We start from the raw sequence: 23,139 nt of genomic DNA, 5'->3' as shown, positions 1-23,139 counted from the left end.
ACTGGTAATTTCTAAACTTAAATTGGGGTAGCTGGCTAGAGTGCAGAGTAATACCATCATTGCACACTATGAATGCAAGATGGAAGAACTAACAACCTCCCCTCACACAGGATCAGGTACAAAGTTTATTCTTTCTGGATGTTTTAATCAGAAAGAGTACATCCATCTTCCAGCTGTTTGCCTGCAAAGATGAGTGTCTGCTGGTCAGGGAGGATGCCTTCCTTGGTCTGGATCTTCCTTATCCTGATTAGTGAACTTTAATTGTATATGAGACCTGAATCGTATGTCTCTCATTCTGGTGGGGTGGGATCTGGGTCCCCACCAATTAATATACATGGAATCAACTGGCTTATTTTAGTGGAAGAGATATGGTTTTCATAGAGAAAACATGTTTCCATCATACTCCTATATATACTTATAATAAGCAGGTCTTCCTGCCTCTTGAGAAGAATATGGAGACATATATACTGCAGTGAGAGTGAATTCATGTTCCAAGTTTATACAACAATTTTAGACACTTGATAATCCCATCACACAATGTTTATTCAGTAATATATATAACAATTGACCAAGAAAATTAGATCTTACTATTCTTTGAATTTTAAGAATATCAAAAAACTAATGTTGCCAGGTTTATCAATGAATTTCTTTAGAAATTTAGAATTAAATACTTAAAAATACTATTACAATCTTTTTAAATTATCTAGAGATTTGAAAAATAAAATGTAACAACTATAATAAAGTTTATTGGTATGTAAAAATATGCAATTAAACTTTGTATCTCTGAAAATATTTCTGAAATTGCATGTTTGTGAATTGTATATGTGTATGGCTTAAATGGTTTAGACAAAAATTAAAAGAGGAAAGCAAAAGAGAGTCAAAGTGCTTTGGGGTTTTAAGGAAGTGAGGCTTCTATGTAAGTATATATAAATTTTTCCCTTATCTGGATGTGTACTCGTGCTACACAATACACATGCATTGTAAATCTGATATTTGTAAGATGCTGAAAAAATTCAACCTCAATAAAAATAAAATTTCATGGATTTTTCACCATACATATGATTTTTAGAAATATGAAATATTTCCATTATGATTAAAAATATACTTTGACATTAAATACAATTGAAAATGGTTAATGGAAAATTAGCACCTAACAGGTAATCATTCTCTTAAAATTGTGAATTCATGACGTATGAAGTGTGAGATGCAACAACCTTTAGGGCCTCTTCGACACTGCTGAGCCTCCCCAAATTGGAAGCTTTATGTACTTGAATTTTGACAGAATTATAGATATCAGAATACTATTCCAAAATTAGTCCTTATTAATAAGTGTTTCAAAAACAGATAATCCAATGCTTTAAAAATGTTACTATCACTTCCAGAGCTATTTTTTGAGGCCTCCACTTTCTCTGGTCTAAGACCTTATTAGGTGTGTCTAAGCAGGAATTTTATACATAAATTTTATACATAGACTTACATATGTGTATCAAACTATTAACCAATAATGGCCCATACTTTTCCACCATGCACGCAGTAACAAGTCACAAAATAGTTAATTCATTTATGTGATTTCAGAAAGAAAATATGAAAATGTGGTAATTGGGGAAATAGAGTTGCTCTTGGTGAAATGTCATTTTAATAAAATTAATATAAATAAATTATTTTTAAATTACTGAAAATTTAGAAATAAACACTGACTTTAAAAGGATCTCTGATAGTCATTAATGAAGACTAGTGACCTAATAGTCAACTTTTTTGAATCTTGTGACATTATTAAGAACTTTCTTATATAGATGAGATTGAAATAGAGAAATCTACCTCTTAAAAGTCTAGAGTTTATCATATTTTTCTTCTCTTTCCCCTTTTTAATGATCAGGAAGCTATGTTAAAATTAATCATTACTTAACTGGTTCTCTATTGGTTATTTAGCAATTCTCTGAATATCTGGGAATTTAAACAATTAGGGTATAAGTAGCAACAATTTTGAATTAGACTAGATCAGACCACAGACTCCACAAGAAACTGAATAGACATAGAGACTAAAATCACCAACACTCCCTTCTTACCCTGTGTACCCCCATGCAACTGCCACATTTGTGTCTAAAATATTTTAGACAAACATTATGACTCTCTAATAAGGTGGTGAAGAAGTCTGCCATCTCCTTTCCAAGGTTAAAACAGATTCTAAGTTGCATCAGGTGTATGAAATATACAGAATGTTTGCATTTTTCCCACTTGTTTAGATATTAATTCTTTGTTTTACTTCTAAGAATAAATATGATACAAAACATCTGAATAGTTGAGAACATATAATCACCCAAAACTTTCACAGAAGGATGTCAATATATAAAGATTATGGATCTTTTTCTAATCAATACCAATGAATACACTGATATAGTTGTTCATCTCAAAATTTCAAACAACCATGACAGAAACATCATTTACCACTTGACAAAAGACGGTTTGAAACACCTGAAATTTGAGATCATCTCATAATACAAATGTACCTTACTTCTAAAATATTAAACTGTGTCAAAGTAGATCATGAGGAAGTAATATGACACTATATTATCTTTATTTTCTAAAGCAAAACTTTCATTAACTTAAGACACTAACTTAAAACAAAACTAAGATAGGATGTCAATTTTTAAGTAGCATATCAGAAAATATCCAAAAATATAAATTACTGATCTAAATAAAATTTCTTTGCAAGTTTATAAATTGACAACATGAATCTAATTAGTGTATTTTATATTCCTGAATTGCTTCTGGATTTACTGACATGAAGAAATGAGTCTGTCCACATTAAACAAAATACTTGATTTCTTTTACTAGACAAAGGGAACTGAAGAATTTAAATCTCTTTTTTTGGTGATAGATTCTAGCAACACAACCTTGTTTAGTGCTTAGCTGTAGTAAATCATTAATCTGGGTAAGAAAATTAAGATTGCCTATAATCGACCTCCTAGAGTTAGTCATTGTTAATATGTGGATCTGTACACATACATAGCTTTCATATAGTTTTGTTCTGCTTTATTGTGTTTAATATGCATCATATGTGAGTATTATCAAATCCAATTTGATAGTAATTAACAAAAATGCAATAGATACATAATAAAGAGATAAATACTATCTTGAATTGGTGGGTTTTAGCTAATTATTGATGATGTGGAATTAATTTGAACATGTAAAAATACAGATAAAGAGGTGTAAAATTTGAAATATTATAGCAAAAATATTCCTGAATCAAACCATTTGAATATTCATGAAAGAATGCAGCTGTTTTATAAGTATATTTTCCATTTGGAGTAAAATGTCAAGGCCTACCTGTAAAAACTGTAATGTGAGTTATAGTTTAACTTACTCTGAGTTAACAATATTTAAGAGGCTCCATTGCAATCACATCTCCAAATTAATTTTTCCTCATTTCACTTTTCTTGAACCCTCAAATCCTATTTTTCATGTTTGATAAGGTTAAATCCAAGTTGTTCCACTTTTGTGGACTAAATGCCTAAAACAAAGTCTCAATATATAAAATTGACTCACAGTTTCACAATAGTATATAGTACTCACCCATCCAAGAAGGATGTAACAGCAGCTGAGAAGCTGTCAAGGAGGAAAATGCCAGAAGGATTAATAAATCATATTGTGATAACATGATGAGAATTGTAAACAGCTATGTAAAAATTAGGTTGCTAGCAGTTAGATGGCTTGCCTTCTTCTAGCCTTGATAGTAGTGTACATTTATCTTCTGTTATGCACTGGTAAGTAGCTGGCAAGCTTGGTACATATAAACATTACTTAAAGACATTATGATTGGCTTGGATCCAGAAAATGTCCTCTGACATTACCATTAGCTATCAGAGATCTTAAATGTTTCTGGAAATGATTGAAGAGGCAAAGGAAAGCCAGAAGTCAAAAAAAGACAGTAATAGTATCATATTTACAAAGAAAATGTGTATAAGGGATGAGATGTTTTTGTTAAGTATCACAAATGAGGGACTTTTTGAATTTTAGTCCATTAATACGATTCCATCTTGCATTGCCTAAATTGATAATTCTTATTCATTAATACATTAAGTAGAAGAAAATTAAGGTTGCCGATAATTCTAACTCCTGGAGTTAATCATTCTTAATATGTGGATTTACATGTTTCTGGCCTTTTCCCTATGTTTTATTAAAAAAAAAAAAAAACCAAAACAAAAGAAAACCTCTCTTGCCAAATATAACATAAAAGGATGTAAGAAATGAATGTCTATGACTATGAGCCCATTCAAGAAAGAAATACTATTAGTTTCCTGCATTTTATGTCAAGCATGCACATACCAACATATTTTAACATTATTATCTAATGTTCAAATGAATTTATATTTATGGCTATTATTTATATTTATTAAAGACATTATTTTCTAACACATTTTGTCTTAACATTGTATCTTAGATCTATCTTTCACTATTACAACATTCAGTTATTTAATGATAAAATACTTGCAATAAGAGAGTAAGAATGATTAACTTATATGTGGATTTTTTTGGTAATAGAATAATCTTGCACTTAAAAAGAATTGTTGATGATTAAATTAGTTTCTTAAGTTAAAACAAGATTAAATTGGTTTTACAGGAAAACAAGGGGAAAAATCTTAATAATTTATGGCAGGTGCAATTTGCAATCATAGAGGTTATCTATCACTAAGAAAATGAAATTATGTAAAAAAGGAAGTAAAAAACTTACTTAGCAGAAGGCAGATCTACAGGTTTGACTTTGAATAGAATACAGCTGAAAAGTGAGTATTAGGAGTTTAATTCTAACATATTTTCCTAAATTGATGCTGAAAACTGTAAGAAGTCATTTCCCAAAACTGAGATAGCATTTGAAACACTGGTGTTATTATAACACTGTTGAATGTTTATTTCAAGTAATTAATTTTTGTCAAGTTAATTACTGAGATAAACAAAATCTGTATTAAAACTATCCTGTGTTAAAAGGACTGAATAGGATGACATGCATTTGAAGAGTAGCTTAATTTCAAGATAAAAACCCTGAAAAGATGTTATACATCACTTCCATCTATTTAACATCTAGGAACTTATCCCCCAAAATGTCAGTAGAGCTTCTGTGTTAGTTTTTCCTCAGGTATTATCTTTTTTCCTCTGTAATTTAAAATATTCACTCTGTACACACTTTAATAGCTGCTGTGCTATTGTTGCTCCTAATAACACCTTTAGAAATGACATGCTTTTGCTGTTCAACCAAAATTTGTAAAAACGAATTACCTCTCAAATTTTTTTTGAGATTAATCATGGTATAGTTTCTTTGTTAAATCTTAGGTGATTGAAAAATAAATCACAAGTGCCATAAATATCCTTTGAATCACAAGCATTGCAAATTGACAGTACAGTGTGGATTTTTCATCTTGACAGTTTACTGTAGGAGCCAAGTTGCCCCAGATTGTCTTGAAAGAACAGGATAAATCTGGTCAAACATAGGGAATGAAACAAAGTACTTGTTTATTTCTGTAATGGAATCCATTTGTGGATGAGATTCCATACAAGATTTATCCCAACTGCAGCTGAATATACTTTACTAACTTTTGGTCTAATAAAACTTTGTTTATACGACACTTTCACTCTCCCATCTGAATTCTTTTCTGTCGGGTAAGACAAAGAACCGAGGCCTTTTTCCCCACCTTGCAGTAACAGACAGACTGAAAATTTTGACCATAAAAATCAGCAGTAATTGTGCTCTTTTCAAAGGGCCAGGATAAAGGGACTTTACTTAATGAAACAGTTGCACCTCGGCTTGTTCTAAAAGTAGGAAAACAAACAAACACAAGAAGAAATTCATATATAGCCTTTTTGGAGCATAGATTAAAAACGTGTTTTCCAATGTTATTTGATTACCAGTAAATGCTTCTGCCAATAAAAATCTCAATGCAATAATCTACACTTGTTTTGAAAATGTAGTAAAATAAAAGCAATCAGCCTAAATATATCCTAAAATGCTTAGTTTAAAGAATAGTACCACCATACAAATATGTGATATGTTGCTACAACGAAGGTACAATGGGCATTTTTATTCTCCTGTAAATGTAGATAAAGAGTCAGAGAAAAAGTCCAGGACCTCATGCTTCTGCAGAATACATATATTCCAGTAAAAGTAAACTTCAGTAAAGTATTACTGTGCTTTCAGCATAGAAATCAGGCTCTGCATGTGCCATGGTCAGAAAATGTCTCAGGGACAAGGGGTTAAATAGCACATCAAAGTAAGTACAGGAAAAGTGAGGCAGGATTGGGATTATGAGCCTCCTCTTCCTTTTCAAAAATCCTTTTATTATATCAGATAATATTTAATAAGTTGTTGTTATGTAATACAGGCCATACTTATTCTCCAGATCAGTTCATCTTATTTAGTCCTCCACAGCAGTCCTACAAAGTAATTTTTATTCATTTCACTCTAGATACGAGAAAACTGAGGCACAGAGAGATTTAGTAATTTGCTTTTGTTTCACTAGTTAGTGAGTGTCAGAGTCAGAAGTGAACTGAGATTATCTGACTCCAGTGGCTGTACTTCTGATTTCTGGGTATGTGGTCACGATAACCCATTTGCATAGAACTTTTAGAGTTCTGAAAGAATTTTCATGCTTATGATCTCATTTTCCCCTTATTATGCCATTATATTCAGTCTGTGGGATGGCTGCTGTTCTGTATAATAGACAGAAACACCAAAAATATGTCTGCTTTGAATCAGTAGTTTTAGGAATGATTAGTTCCAGTGTTTCTAAGATCAGTTAAGGTTCGTGCTGCAACTGCATCATCCACTCAGGCTTTTTTTTTTTTAATTGCCCTGCAAGAGCCTCCCCCACCCTCACAAGAACACACCCAAATAAACTTCCTGCATGGAAATGTGTATCTCAGAGTCTGTTTCCAGGGACTCTGACCTAAAACAATACTTTCAATATCGAACCATTCTTTGTTAAATCTTCTTGGTCTTTTTAACATTTTCTTGCTGATTTATTTTTCTCAGTACTTCACTTATGCAACACATAAAGCATACTTATTTTATGTATTTAGTTTTGATATTCAGTTTCTAATTTCTGGAGACTCTAGCTTGTAGTGCCTTATTTCACTGGATGATTTGTGATTTTTTATTATAAATTTATGTTTCTTAAAATCTTACTTGTGAGATAGGTGTGGCTTAGACGGAAGACAAGTTTTTCCAGATAAAATTTATATTTGTTTCTGCCAGAGGACTGGGAGTTATACCAACCTAGGACCACATTAGACTGTGGTATCTATGGTATTGTTCTAAAGTTTTTCACATCATATTAAGTAAGGTAAATTCAGGCCACAATCAAATATTATGGTTGTTTTTAGCTAGAAGAATTATTTTCCCTTATTATTCAACAATGCAATTCAAGACAGTAATATCTTCTTATAAAACCTTCCACAAATGTACATTTGTATCTATTTTATACTTATATCAAGGGACTGGCCAATTTGGTGGACCCAGCTTTATGACGGGTTATATTCTTTTAGCCTTCCTAATTTAAGCAACTACTGGACTTACATCTCTGTTTTCTATGCTTTGTGACTCTGTGAAAACTAAAAGCCAAGTTCACTAGAATTTTCAATTGCTTTCAAAGTGGAAGCTAGCATTCTACTTATCACTTTTCTCCTTTCATTTAATTTCACTTTAGAGTATTTCTTACTTTCTATTCAGCTCATCAATGCATTCAAATATGTTCATCTCTTCAGCATTAATAATATTTTCCCCAAGCCAAAGAAATAGGCAGACTACCCATTCTGCCATACCATAGAAATGCAAGTCTCTCTCTCTCTCTAATCTTCATCAAATATCTTGACCTTTAACATGTAGTCCTTTTTTCCCCAGCCCACCCAGCTGAGATGAAGTGAAAATAAAAACCTAAAAGCAGAGATGCTAAATCATTGGGTTTCATTTTAATGAAAGCTATCTTACTGATGTAGTAGACAGCAAGTTGGAAGAATGCAACCATTAAATCCCTCTTCCCCCTTATTAGAATAAAAAGAAAAATGGTTCCCTTTAGTACAGAAGAAGGTTGAACAGTGTGCTGGAGAGGATCATTTAGATCCTGGTTTAGACCTAGGGGGAGGTTTTATGACTGTCTCTTCTGCTCTTAAATCAGTAAAAAGTACAAAAGATTATTTACAGAGAGTACTAAACAGTTTGAAGGTCCAAGAATAGAGGAAGCATTTTCTCTTAAGCTTTTCTGGAACAAAATATTTTTTAGGATTCCCTAGTAACCTGGTGGAAATAGGAGTTAAGAGGGAGAAGACTAGATGCTAGAGAAGGAGAAGACACAGGCAGTCACAGCAAGTCTCCTGTGGTCCCTGGGCAACAAGAGAAAGCAGCAGGATTTTCTTTTGCCTCTGATAACAAGATACTTGTCTGAGAGAGAGGAAACAGACAGATGTTGAAGGGATCTGTGGTCATGATGAGAGTAAATTATAACAAAGAGCAGTGTAGGATGTATGTCAAGAAACCAGGTGGGAATACAGAAACCTCAACATATGCCAGTGTGGTGGGGATACGGGACATGATTGTACTTGCAACAGATGTCAGTCCAGGACAAAGGAAGGCTGAAGCCCAGATGCCTCACCATCTGATACTGTATTATACAAACTTTTTAAAAATTAAACCAAGTTAAGAAGAAAGGGAGGAGGGGAAATGGCAATTCTGATTTGACTAAATTAAAACCTGACCCTGAGAATACTTCGAAGCAATTAAATTTACTTCAAATTGATTCCTTTTTGGGGGGGGGGGCTACCAAAATGAATGGGAACTCAGAATGTAACTCTAGTTATGATAAAAATTAAAATTAAAATATTACATATTGTTCATCACTTGAATTTTGGAACCTGTGAGTATGTATCCACAACACATCCTTTTTATCTTCACAAAGATTTCTCAGGAAGAAAGAAGTGGTCAGTTGTGTAAAATACTGCTGACAACTAACTTACAGTGGAAACATGTTGAATTTAGCAATAAGTTACTTTTTGGTGGCCCTGCAGGTAAAGCTCTAGGATAACAAGGGTAAAAAATTAACTGGAAAGTAAAAAAATTGAAGTGGTAAAAGTAAACACACACACACACACACACACACACACACACACACACTCTCTTGAAAAGCTGGTGTATTTGTTTTCATATTCTTTTTCACCATAAGCTACTACAAGATATTGAATAAAGTTCCCTGTGCTATACAGTATAAACTTGTTTATCTATTTTATATATACCAGTCAGTATCTGCAAATCTCAAACTCTGAGAGAATATGTGGTAGAGATGAAGATGTTGAAGATGCAGGAGACAGAACGAAAAGTTCAGTGGGAGCAAAGAAGCACATGTGAAGGAACTGGATTTAAATCAGAGCAGTGCTTTCTTCACAGTAATGCAAATGGGAGGCAGCAGGTCAGTTTTCAGATATGGGAGCAAAAATACTAACTAGTTGCTGTCTGAAGTATTTGCTCTGGCAAGAAGTGAAACTACACACTGAGATAAGCAGAAGAAAGAAAGAAGTAATTAAAGATTTAAGTAGAGTGGATAGATGTGATTCACTGTGGAAATAGAGAAAACTTTCTGGACATACACTGTTTCTTGAATGCATTGTGGAAAGTCCACTTAAGGCTAATGAACGTGAAACTACGGTGCTCCAGTATACTGTGTGATGTTGAGTTGTTCCGATACAAGCATAGACAGGGATTTGTCCATCGTTGCAGACTTGACAGGTGTGTATGAAATTAAAGCAAGGAGTCAAGCATATTTTTAAAAGAGTAATGATAAACATGATACATCCAGGAAGAGAAGCCAGGTGTGGAGGAGGAATGTGAAAGTAGAAGTCAACTGTTCAGTAGTGAGACAACTGGGTATCAATGAATTGGGAATATCCTCATTAAAAGTTGTTTGAAATAATGGTAGCTGTTAGGGTGGTCAGCTGATGAGATTAGCAGTGATTGGAAACAAGTAACTAGGAGGCCTGTAAATGTCCAGGCTCAGAAAGGGAAAAAGGAAAAGAGCAGGCAAAACCAGTGAGTTCAAATCTAATAATAAAAAGAGGGAGCAGAGGCAATAATCTGGGAGCAGCAACAGGAAGCAAGGGAGAGTCCTAATCATAAAAAACCTGTGCTGTATAGATTTTATTTAATTTCCAGGCAAATGGAAGTGTCTTTGAAAAAAAAATCTCATTTTTGGCATGGGCTGCCTGTAAGAAGCCAGTCACAGGAAATATTCAAACAGAGACTGGTTGTGTATTAGTTACATCATGAAGGGGCTTCAACATATAAAAAATTAGATTACATCGTCTCTGAAGTCTCTTCCTACTCCACGGTCTCTTCTGAATATGAATGTTTATCCATCCACCATTCACATTTTCTTTTTCTTTCAAGTCAATCATTAGCAAAATTAATTATATATCCTCAATCTCTTTCTAACATGTTTCTCCCAGGAATGTTAAATTCTAACTTAAACCCAGTTCTTCCTGGATGATACTGCTTCGTCTATAGACTTCATGAGTCTGGGCCATAGAGTAGGCTAAGTGTCATTTCCGTATTCATCATCCTATTCCAGATAATTATATTCCTTCCTCTCTAAAACACCTCCCTTTGCTGCTATCACCTAAGATCCCTTATGTCATTTCCTTTTTTTCTTTACTAATGTTAGCTCCTGGCTCAGTGTAACTATCTCCAACAGTACTCCTATAGTATTGAATTCAAACTCTAAGATCTGGCTTCGCCATTGTTCTCAATCATCTTAGTTCTGGCACTCTTTTTTTTTTAGGTTAACAACTTCCATAAATAAGTAATGTTAGGTATAGCCATATGACCCAATTTAACCAATGGAAAGGTGACAGGCTGTCATTATTGAGTTGACATCTTAACAGAGTAGCATTATGCATTTCTGATTCCACCTTGTTCCTTGAAAATGCCATGCCACAGTTATCATTCATTGCTTCATCCAGAATACCAGAATGAAAACACATGGACCAAAAGCCTGTGGTCCAGTTTAGCACAGAACTGCCCAGTTGACATTAGCTGACCTGCAATCCACTGAGGTTTAAATAATCATTGTGTTAAGCCACTGGGGCTCAGGGGAGTTATTTGTTATGCAGGATTATCCCAGCAGAAAAATGACTATTACTCCATAGCATAGAAAATGAATACTTATTCAGAGCCTTTTATACAACTGCAAAAAAACACAGAAGGATAGTAACCACTTTGGAATGTTATTAATAAAAATAACATCATATGTTAAATCTTCCATCTTGACTAAATAGGGAACGTAGATGGGGACTTATTCTCAAAATCAAAGCTGTGAAAATTTAAAGATATTTTAAGAATGTCTCAAAGATTGATAGGTATAACATTTTACATACAGACAGTTAATCACCTAAAGCACAAACTCAACTATACCCAGAATATCAAAATATATGTATATATACATATATAAATATGTATGTGTATTTCATTTAGATGTCATTTTCAGATCACTCTCTGGCTTCCATTCAGATACCTTGAGTATTACAGAGGTAATACAAGTACTTCTTTACAAAGAAATAGAGAAATAGACACATTATAAGTTTTAAAAATTGTAATATTAGAAATGTGTTATATACAAAGAAATGTATTTTTAGATTATACATTGCCTAAAGTGTAACACATATTTCAGTGATTTAATAATGTATGGTGTGTATGCATTCTATGTTTGAAGGGTTAATACGCCTCAGGGGAAGTTGAGCTTTTCCTTGAAGAGATTATTTTACCCATTTGATGTAGATGGTTGTTTTAGCATAAAATAAGATATTTCAGCTTTCACATAAGTTTTTTGGCCTTGATAGAGTTCTGGGTCTCTTAAGTTCCTGCTTTTCTAATTAGCTCTATAGAATTTTTTTTTAAAAAAGGGTCTCAGGGATGGAAGCACAAAGAAAATAACCAATACATTTCCTTAATTTTATGGATTGTTAAATGAAGCTCAGATTCTTCCATGTTCATCAAGTTCATTAGATCTCCAAATCACTTCTCACTTCCATCCCTATAAAAATACTAATCAGACATCTGACTTCTGGGATACTTGTCAGACGTATAAAATCTGAGAGTTCTAAAATTGAATTCATTTCTGCCTTCCCCAGCTAAGTGCAGTCCTCTTTTATTTTTTACTCTAAGTAGCTCTTAAGTATTAAGTACTATGAATATCATTCTATCAGCAAGAATCATAACAGGAAATGATGTAGTAGTTCAGGAGACTTTAATGCAGGAACTGTTAATAAATATGACAGCAGATTCCAAGGAAGCCAACAAAGCATATTGAGGGACCATGAGTTGAGCAAAAACAAGGAGTCTTCAACATCATTTGGCCTAAAGAGTCAGGAGGAGGGAGAACTTATGAAATAGAGAGGGCTGAAGTGAGTCTGCAGCTCCTTTAAGAGAGTATTGTCCAACAGCAACTTAGACTTTTGTAGAGGAACTCAGAAAAGAGCAATCCATGACTAGGCAGGGAGACAACCACAGAACGAAGTACCTCAACTTCACTCGCCCTCTGACATACTTTCCCCTGACAGCTTCCATTATCCAGACTCCACAGGAAGCAGGGGGGAAAGCCCACTGGTGAAGTTAGTCAAGTTAGTCTCTGGTGCCAGAGCTGGGTGGTTAGGGAGAAAAGAAGACCTGGAGGGACAAACAGGGTGTAACTAACACACTCACCCAGAATTTCAAGACAGAAATAAGAGAATGTTTCTAAATCTCTCCCTCTCCTTCACCCTCTCCAGAGTCAAAAGACATTTTGGTTCATTTAAAACACAAAAGTAATTCTGCCTCTCCATGGGGTGGTATAATGGATTGAAGCAACCACTAGTGGTGAATTACACACCAGCTTCTACCATTTTTTAAAATGAGGTAAAAAATCAGAAGTGATTTAGACATCTCTTCATTTATTTTTAACTTTTTTTGAGGTAGCATTATTAAGAAATCTAGAACCTACTGAGCATAACAAAAACAGTCATTAATTTGTAAGTATGGATGATGGTGTATCTTTATAGGAACCCTCTGAAATTCAATGTGTGAAAACTCTCCTTCATATGTTTAAGGACAAAGTAGCTAAGTCAGGGCACCACATCTGAGGTTCCACCACCAGAATATATACAATTCCATGACAGTGACATGAATCTTTCACAATTTAAAAAAAAAGATATGAAACAATCAGTCTTAAATGCATATAGTATGGTTTGGAGAAGGGGCTGAAGTTAGTCATGAAAGAACCATGATGCAAGCCCATTCTGTATGCATGAGATTGCACTTTCCTTAAGAACTCCTGGGCAGTGAAGAGAATGTACCTTCAGGTAATTACTGAGCTGGAGAAATAGTAAGGCTGTTCACCCAACCTTCTCTTCCCTAGAGGGTAGTTAGAGCTACACCCTATGGGGCAGAGAGGAAAGGGTGTACCACCTGTGTTACACCTGTGTAAAATAAAAATGTTTTTAACATTTTTCACCACCTACTGAAGACATTCCATCTTTCAAAAGGCACAGAAGGTCTAGAATAACGAAATTGTACAAAGAAAGGCAAATATATTCATATTCAAATGGTCATGTAAATTAAGCAGTTTACATTTGGAAAATGAAGAAATTTCCTTTTTCTATGGAACCAAAGTATTTTGAAGAACTTAAAGAGATATTTGGTATAAACGAAGTACCAACTTTAGAAGATATTCACAGACTTCTATGAATGTAATTCATGTCTTATATTTGTACTTATTGTTTTGGAGTCCAAACTTCATAGTATAGGAGGCATGGGTTCTTACAGTGTGGGTAAGTTTCAAAGGAAGTACAAATAACAAACTGATACAGTTATCCTTGGAAATTTGGAGAAAAATTGGTGATTTCCTGAGATACCTGCCTATAATACCAAACTTTGTTCTCTCCAGTGCTTAAGCAATGCCTGCAACACGTATTTTTGGAATAATGAGTGGATGGATGGATGGATGCTTGCATGCGTGGATAAATTAACAAATGAATCAATAATCTGGCTCCATAAAGTATCTTCTTTTTCATAAAAATACTAAAATATAAACTGGAGCCACTGTCTCTGGTAATGTTTCTTAGTCAAGATATGCCATGATTGATTATCCCCATGCGAATCAACAAGTACTTTTTTTTCAATTACAGAAACAGAAATCCAACTTCAGGAAGTTAAACTAAACAAAGATTTGAGATTGACTGATTGATTTAAAATAAGGCAGAACTGCAGAGCGGTCTACTCCTGGTAAGAGAGTGCCCCTGTTCTCTGGAGCAGCACTAGCCTTCTGTGGACACTATTCCGGTTACTCCTAGCCCACTTCACCCCTTCTCAATCACTCTGCTCAAGGGAAGCTAACATCCACGTTTTCCAGTGGGAAGAGTCAAGGTAATGGAATTATCTCCGTGCTGGCCAGGTTTTTCTTGCCCTCTTAACTTGCCCATTCTAGGTAGAGCAAGCACTTACAGTGTTAGTGTTAGTGTCTACCTGTGTAACTTCTAATACACTTCCACAAAGCGCCCAGAGGGATCTTTCTGAGCAGAAATCTTGCCATGCCCACCCTTAGCGGGTTATTCAGAACAGTGCCTCAGAAGAGAGCCCAAATGTCTCTGTGTATCTTCCAAGGCTGCTGGTGGTCTGTTGCCTGTGTTTCTCAGGAGACTACAATTATCATGTTAGGGTGAGAAAATTACCTAATATACTGGACTGCCACTGTAATGAAACCTTATCCCACACTCACTAGATCTTGGTAATGTTGCTCCTCAGTCATTCTGACATATAAAAATATTTCCAGAGATTTCCAAATGTCCATTAGAAGGCTGAAGAACCTCTTCAGTTTAGACTACTTCTCACTGAAATACTAAACTTCAATCAACAGTGAATTATTCACAGTTCACTAAGTAAACAACATTTTCTCTTGCCTCAGACACATCTACATGTTCCTCACACTTCTGGAACTGTCTTTTATCTCCATAAAGCTGACTAATTATAGGGGGACCAACAAATATTACTTCAGGTATCTTTTTCTCTGTGCTCCCTCCAAAATGCAGACTGTATATCCTTTCTAGATTCTATCAAGACACCTCACACTTATCCTGGATATAACATTTTTAAAATATCATATAACCTAACTACTCGTCTTGCCTACCACATTTAAAGCTACTTGAAAGCAAAAAAAAATAGACCTGTTCAGAATTGTTCCCAGCCTATGATGTACTTACCAGTTACTGGTGCATACTAGGTACTTAAACATAAATGAACGGATGAGGGTGACACTAAACTTGGAACCAGATGCCCTGATTTTGAATCTGTACCCCAATACCATTTGTGTGATCATGGACAAGCTGCTTAAAAATTTCACAGCACCCTCTGATGTTCCCTACCTTGCGGGATTTCAGTGAGGATTAAATGAGGTAATGTATGTAAAATCTCTTTAAAGATTGCTTTACAGCTATGATTATTTTAAATTCAAACTATAATTTTCTAAATGTTAGCAGAAATGCCGTTGAACCATAACGTTCATTTTCCTAAATGGCTTAAAGACTCTCTGAACTATTTAGCTCGTTAGAGAATCTCAACGGCTGTCCAAGCAGACATATATTTAAAAACAATTAGTCAATTCAACTATTTAATCAGCCTGTACTTGTGTGGAGGTTGCTTTAATTCACATCAAAGTAGGCACTCGTGATGTTCACAGGTACCAATTTCACAATTATTTCTCCTTAGGACTACATTTTTTCCAAGTCTTCTGATATTTTTGCTTTAAAATTGGACAAAACCTGGCTATACTACGAGAAACACAATACCTTGTGGACAGCTATGCTTTAATAAAGGTTTTAGGGCAATACATTTTTTTTCCTCCTCAGAGCAAATTTTGCTACAGTTTTCTCTTAATTAATATAATTGATAACAGTTATACAGATATCTGGCATTTTAATCAAACAGATGTGTCTTTTGCTGTCTAGAGCGAAATTTAAAACTGCCAGTAATCTTTTACTTTGAGTGGTAGCTGGAAAGGAAATTAAAATAGAGCTTGCTGATATGTTCAATTTGAAAGATCACAAACCTAGGTCACATGCATGGGGAAGATATGGCAAAAACAATGTGACAAGTTCAGAAGAAAAAATTCTATCCACACAAGGAATTGGGGATTCTGAAATCTTTAATAATGAAGTCTATAAAACATGTTACCCATCATAATTAAGGCCAAGATTTTTAATTTGATTAGCATCAGTTCTTGTGTAGATTTAGCAACAAACAAGACCCAAACCCTGTATTACTTCTGGCTATTTATCAATTTAACAGTGGATATTTGGTTAAGGGGGTATAAATATATACAAAATATCTTTGACCATGCATTCTGTAGTTTAGAAGAAAGTCCTCAAATTTGATCTGTTATTAAGTAAACAGTAATACTAAAGGATATCTACAAGGCACACTCATCTAGACATTATCATCAGCTCACTTTCAGATAATACAAGCAGTTAGAAATGTTACAAACAGTTCTAAGTGTAGAATTACCTTAGACATGGGCTATAGCATCTGGATAATGTCACAAATTTATCATTATGGAAACTGGAAGAATGACAAAGAGCCAGGAATTTAACATTTTATTTTCAGGTCTGTATTCTCCAGTGAAGACTGAATTTCTGGGGATTTTGGTTCATGTTCCTAATATGCCAATCTCCTCAAGGATAATTGGCCTTAACATTTGGGAATCAAACGAGGGAAGGTATTAGATGAGGCTGTCACTGAATGAGAGTACTGAGGAGTAATGAATAAAAGGAAGAGAGATGAGTTCTGGGGAACAGAATGGAAGTCAGAGTCAGGGAAGGAATAGTCAGGGCAGAAATATATTGCATAACTTCATGTAAACTAAGGAAGAATATTGAAGGCAAGGTAATCAGCCATTGAGTATCTACAGAGACTTCAAGGGGTGTAAGAAGTGAATTTTAATGTGTTGCTACGGTCAGAGTATTTTCCTGAACATTTACAAAGCCATATCCTACAAAATGATCAAGAAATTGAAGAAACTAACAATTTTAAGGCTATCAGCAGAAAATTCAGTCAAAACAAGCTATCATTTGTTCACATTAGCTTATTAATAATTCAAAGTTTGAGTGCTTAATAATAAATTTTAAGTTGAAGGAATATATATTTTCCTTTAACTTTTTTTTTTTTTTATTACACTCACATTTCTCGGAAAAGTAACTGACGCTGCTTTCTTTTTCTTCTACCCACTCACTGTGGAACTCACTCAATCTGGCTTACACATAATAAACCTGCCTCAACTCTCTTCTCTAAATTTAGATGAGCTAGTCATCAAAAGTAGCTGCAAACAAACATGTTGAGAGTAATGTTAAGAATAATCAGATATCTTTGAATGGCAGCTTTTCTCAATATTTAGATGCTTCTCTCATCTTCCATTCTTCTAAGTAATAGACTTGCAGTTTTCATATTTTATTCAACTTTTAATGTCATATAGAAATAGCCTAAGACAACGTACAACTTTTTAAGCAGTTTAATAATCTTTTTTTGGTCATATTAATTTTATTTTTATTATATTATTTTGCATAAAATATACAGAAACTTTCACTTTCTAATGTGAAACCTATATTTTCATCCAATTATTTTATGAAGAAATAGTAGCTGTCATTGAATGCAAAGTAGTAGGTTTCCTCTGATGTGATTTTTCCTTTTTAAAGACAAGCCATTATCCTCTAACAATCACAAAATTGGTAACAAAAATAATGAAGAAAAAAAGCACAATGCATTAGATTTGAAAATTGTTTCCCAATTTTTAAAAAGGGCATCCTTAAATCTTTTTAAATCAACTAAACAATGCAAGACAAACATGACTTCTATATCAAACATCAAACAAGTAGGCTGGAAAAACATTGTCTTGCATGGCAAAGAACTTTCAGAGATTACACAGTGTGAAACTCAAAACTCATGACTCTCCAGGCGTGAAATTTAAAGACATCTACACATTTGAGGAAAGATCTTCCTTCAGTAATGAGAGCCTCACTTAGCTAGAACATAGATTCAAAATGAAGTCAGTACCATTGTATCATATGTATGTTAAAAGCCTCTGAGAAAATAAATTTATCTGGATTTAATATTGATGATCAAGGTTTATTCAGTTCAATTATAGGAACAACTTTGGTAATCTTGAACCCCATAAAGTACCTAGCATACAGTTTGAGCACAGTAGGAATCAACATATTTGTTGGATTATTGATTTTATCCCCTTGGTTCCCAAGTTAGTATATTAAGATGAAGTGTATATTGTCAAAACTTGATAAATGGTAAGTAACCTCTTTGAGAAGGGTCTATTTAAAAATAGAAATAATAATTTGGTTTAAGTAGGATTCTAGTAAGTATATAAATGTAGTCATTCCTTATACAAGAGCAGAAGTAGAGCCTTATAGGAAAGGAACATATTTCCTAAGAAGGTAATAGCTCAGTTGAAAAAGCTATAACTGTTAATCACTTTTATCACAGAGGTCCCAATCTCAAGGAGGCTGATTCAGCCTAAAGATATGTTTTCATTTTTACTGGACAGTTATTTAAAAGTGAACATGCATATCATTAGGCAGGGGCTATGCTCTCTACCCACTATTCCCAAATGTGAAATGTGTTAAACTAAATCTAATTTACTTTTTACATTTTTGGATGGCCCCCAAAAGCATTTGAGTGGGAGACACTTGAAAACTAGAGGATCACTGTGGAAATGTGGTTTTGTAAATTCCAGTTCCAACACATCTAATCCATCCCCAAACCCACAAAACCTACAAGCCACATGGTTACAGTAATTTTCTTACAATTCACTCTTTGTAACTTGTGTGGCTATCAACTGGTGGAAACATTCCCATACTTTCAAGAAATATTAGTCAGTTAAGCGTGCAGAGGTTACTGTGAGAGAGATTCAATATCATAAGAAGATGTACAAGTAGAACAAAATCAAAGAGGACTAAGAATAGATGGAAACTATTGAACAGCGAGCTCTTCCTGCCTACTTCCACAACCCACCCCCAACCTCAGCTAAAGTCGTTCTGAACATCCTAAGACAGAATAGTTTTGAATTCCAAAATGCCTTATTTTTGTTTTCTGAGTTTTTATTTCTGTTGTTCTAATAAACAGGGTAAAAACTATTTTCCCTGAACTTCTTTCTTTACAGGAATCCAGATAGTAGATTTTGATATCTTGGGAAATTCAAAGCACATTGCTTAATTTATTAATAATTTAAGGTAAATCATGTCATATTGATGGGCAAGTTAAAGCCTGAAGAAAGAAAAAAAGTAGTATCACAAACCTGTCGTCCTTCAGCTCTTATTACATAGGTTGCCAAAAGGTGGAAAGTACAATTAAAAGGAGGAAGTACAAGAATTTTCTGCAAAATTAGGCTTCCAAAATCTCAAAAGTTTTCTTCTTAGGATCAGGTTTGCCTCAGGACTTAACTGATGGAAACCATGTATTCAATAATATGTATTAAGATTTTCAGCACAGATATCATTTGTGTTTTTTTTTTATAATTTAGAGCACATAGAGAAAGACTTTTATAAAAGTTTACTTAATATAATAATGAAAAATGTGAAATTGAATGATTTCATTAAATTATAATTATCCCCAAATAAAAGTCTGTGTATATTTCAAATGGAAAAGTTTGGTAAAGAGGTACTACCTGGAAGGAACTGTAGGCCACAAAACTTATCTCCACAAGATGAGGTTTATATACTGAATTCAAGAAACGTTGAGTCTAGTTCTCATTCTTGAAATCAGATAGTTTGAGTCCCCCAACTTTTTCATTTATAAAATTTGGCTATTTTAAGCCTTTTGAATTTTCATATTGGTTCTAGACTAAGCTTACCGATTTCTACAAATATACTTGCTAAAGTTTTGATTGGAACTGCGTAAATTTATAGATTGATTTCATTATAATTGATATCTTAACAGTATTGAATTTTCCAACACCATTAACATAGTATACCTCACCATTTATTTAGCTTTTTCTTTTTTCAGGAGTCAAGATAGTTAAGCTAAGAAAGATCAACAGAACAAGAGAAAGGAATAGAGTCCAGAAGTAGACACACACTTATTTGGACAACTGATTTTCCACTGCAAAATGATAGACTTTCCCACAAATGTTGCTGGAACAATTGATTATCCATATGAAAAAACTCATTTTATTTCATACTTCTCATTTAGCACAAAAATTCACTGAAAATGTATCACAGACCTAACTGTAAAAGCTAAAGCAATAAAACTTCTAGAAGAATATATGGGAGAAAATATCTAGAACTTTTAGTTAGACAACTATTTATCAGATGCAAAGTAGCATGACCCATACAGAACAAATTGATAAATTAGACTTCCTCAATGCTAAAATTGCTACCTTACAAAAGGCACTGTTAAGGGAATGAAAAGTCAAAAAATGGGAGACACTACTTGCAAGGCACATGCCTTATAAAGGACTTGTATATAGAATATATAAAAAAAATTCTCAAAATTCAATGATTAGGAAACAAACAACCTAATTAAAAAGCAGTTGAAAGATTTGAACAGATATTTCACACAAAAAAATTGATAACAAGTATGGAACACATGAAATGATGCCTGATATCATTAGTCACCAGGGAAATGCAAATTAAACTACAGTGAGACAGCACTATACACTTATTAGAGTGTCTAGATTTATAAAGTTGGCCATACCAAGCTGCTATAGACTAAATGATTGTGTCCCTACAAATTCATGTCTTGTAATCGTATCACACTGTGCTATGATATTAGGAAGTGGATCCTTTGGGAAGGGATTAGGTCACAGGAGTGGAGCCTTCCTGAACTGGATTAGTACCTTTGAGACCCCAGAGAACTCTCTCACTCCTTCTGTCATATAAGGACACAATGAGAAGACAGCCATTTATGAACCAGAAAAGAGACAATCACCAGACACTGAACCTGCCATTGTTTTCATCTTGGACTTTCCAGCCTTGAGAACTGTGAGAAATAAATTTTGCTTGTTTATGAGCCACTCAGTCTGTGGTATTCTGTTACCGGAACCCGAACAAATTAAGATACAAGTGTCAGTGAGAATGTGAAACAACTGGATCCCTCACATTATGTTGGCACGGATATAAAATGGCACAACTTTGGAAAACAATGTGACCAATCTTCAAAAAAGTTAAATATATACCTCTTGTATAATCTAGCTATTGTACTCCTCAACATTTACTAAAGAGAAATGGAAGAATATTTATACAGAGAGACTGGTGTACAAATGTTCAGAGCAACTGTATTTGTAATAGCCCCAAACAGAAAACAACCAAAATGACTTTCAACAGACACACTGATAAAGAAATTGTGGTATTTCTTTACAGTGGAATATGATTCAGCAATACAAAGGACTGGATTCTTGTTACAAACAACAACATGAATGAATCTGAAATTAACTATGGTGAGTAAAAGAAGACAGACTAGAAGAGTATATACTGTATAGTATGATTTATATAAAACTCAAGAAAAGGCAAACTTATCTTCAGACAGATAGCAGATCACTGGTGGCCAGGGGACAAGAGAGGTGGGAAGAAATTTTCATTATCTTGATTGTGATACTAGTTTCATAGGTGTATACATATGGTAAAACTTGTCAAATAGTTTATTTTATGGTAATTATACTTCAATAAAAATGTTTAAAAGATGAATGCACATGAACAGAATGGCAATTTTGTAAAGGCATATGAAAAATAAATCTGTCTGTGGATTGGAGCCTAAGAAACAAATATTTTTCTCCCTGTAAGCAATCCACTTACAAAGCCAAATTGCTGTATTTATTGGTAAGTAAGAACTTAAAACAAACAGAGGTAGGTGAATTATGTCATGTTTAATGGAACTGGGTATATAAGCCTAATGCACCTGTTTCTATTTTAGGGTAGACTTTTGTTTAAACTCCCTCTCTGCTAGACAGTGCTGAAAAACAGTATCACCAATATTTTCTTCTGTGGCACACTTTCTCTGCTTCTGTGTTAGTCTCACAGCAATTGACATATTTTTCTTTAGTTATGTTAATGTATTCAGTCAGATTTTACTCTAGTCCTTCACTTACAGTATGTCCCTTTAAACACTACTGTGATGGTTAGATACATGATTCAACTTGATTAGGCTATCATACCCAATTAATTAATTAACTAAATACTAATCCACATATTGCTCTGAAGATATCTTGTAAATGTGTTTAACAACAACAATCAGTTGATTTTAGTTGGTTTAAGTAAAAATTACCCCTGAAATGTGAATGGACCTCGTTCAACTAGTGAAGACTTAAAAGTGAAAACTGCGGTTTCCCAGAGAAGTAATTCTCCCTCAAGACAGCAACATCATCTCCTGCTGGGTTTCCTGTCAGCTGGCCTGCCCCAACACTTCAGATTTGCCAGCCCCCATGACTGCTTGAGTCAGTTCCTCAGAAAAAAATCTCATAATATCTGTATCTCTATATACTGTATCAATTTTTGTTCTCTGGAGAACACTGGCTGATATAATTACTAATATAATATGCACTGGTTTTATAAAAAAGAGAAATATTATTCTCAATGTTAAGAATTTGTGGAAATCTTATTTTTTTACCCCAAAGCTTAAAACATATATATTAACTTTTCATGAACTTCTTTCAAGATACATTTTTAGATAATAATCACTAATATTTAAAGACTGATTTATAATTTTCAAAGTGGTTTTTAAGTCTATTTTTAATCTAATATTAAAATATCTGTATTAGCCAGTTCAGGATGATAGTATAATAAAATATCATAGACTGGTATTATTACTATTAAAATTATTTCCTTCTTTTTTATTGAGGTAACATCAGTCTATAACATATAAGTGTCATGTGTACAACACTATAGTTTGACTTCTGAATAAACTGTAGCATGCTCACCACCAAAAGTCTAGGTGATGGAAATCGTTTTTTATTAAAATTATTTCTCACAGTTCTAGAAGTTAGGAAGTCCCAGATCAAGGTGCTTGTTGATTAGGTTCCTGGGGAGAGCCCCCTTCCTGGTTTACAGAAGACTGCCTTCTTGCTGTGGCTCACACAGCCTTTC

General features: G+C 33.9%; 1 protein-coding gene across 1 annotated transcript in view; it reads right to left on the bottom strand.

Moving 5' to 3' along the window:
• LOC123616141 (alpha-1,3-mannosyl-glycoprotein 4-beta-N-acetylglucosaminyltransferase C) overlaps nucleotides 1-23,139 on the bottom strand; it is a 588,644-nt gene that overhangs the window by 510,005 nt on the left and 55,500 nt on the right. The window contains exon 2 of the mRNA XM_074375319.1: nucleotides 3,574-3,606. The gene's annotated coding sequence lies outside the window, so the exon portion shown is untranslated. The remainder of the gene's footprint in view (nucleotides 1-3,573; nucleotides 3,607-23,139) is intronic.

This window comes from Camelus bactrianus, chromosome 12, assembly GCF_048773025.1.
Source record: "Camelus bactrianus isolate YW-2024 breed Bactrian camel chromosome 12, ASM4877302v1, whole genome shotgun sequence".
NCBI classification, from domain to species: Eukaryota; Metazoa; Chordata; class Mammalia; order Artiodactyla; family Camelidae; genus Camelus; species Camelus bactrianus.
The sequence above is the reverse complement of the archived record's forward strand: the minus strand, read 5'-3'. Positions and strand labels throughout refer to the sequence as shown.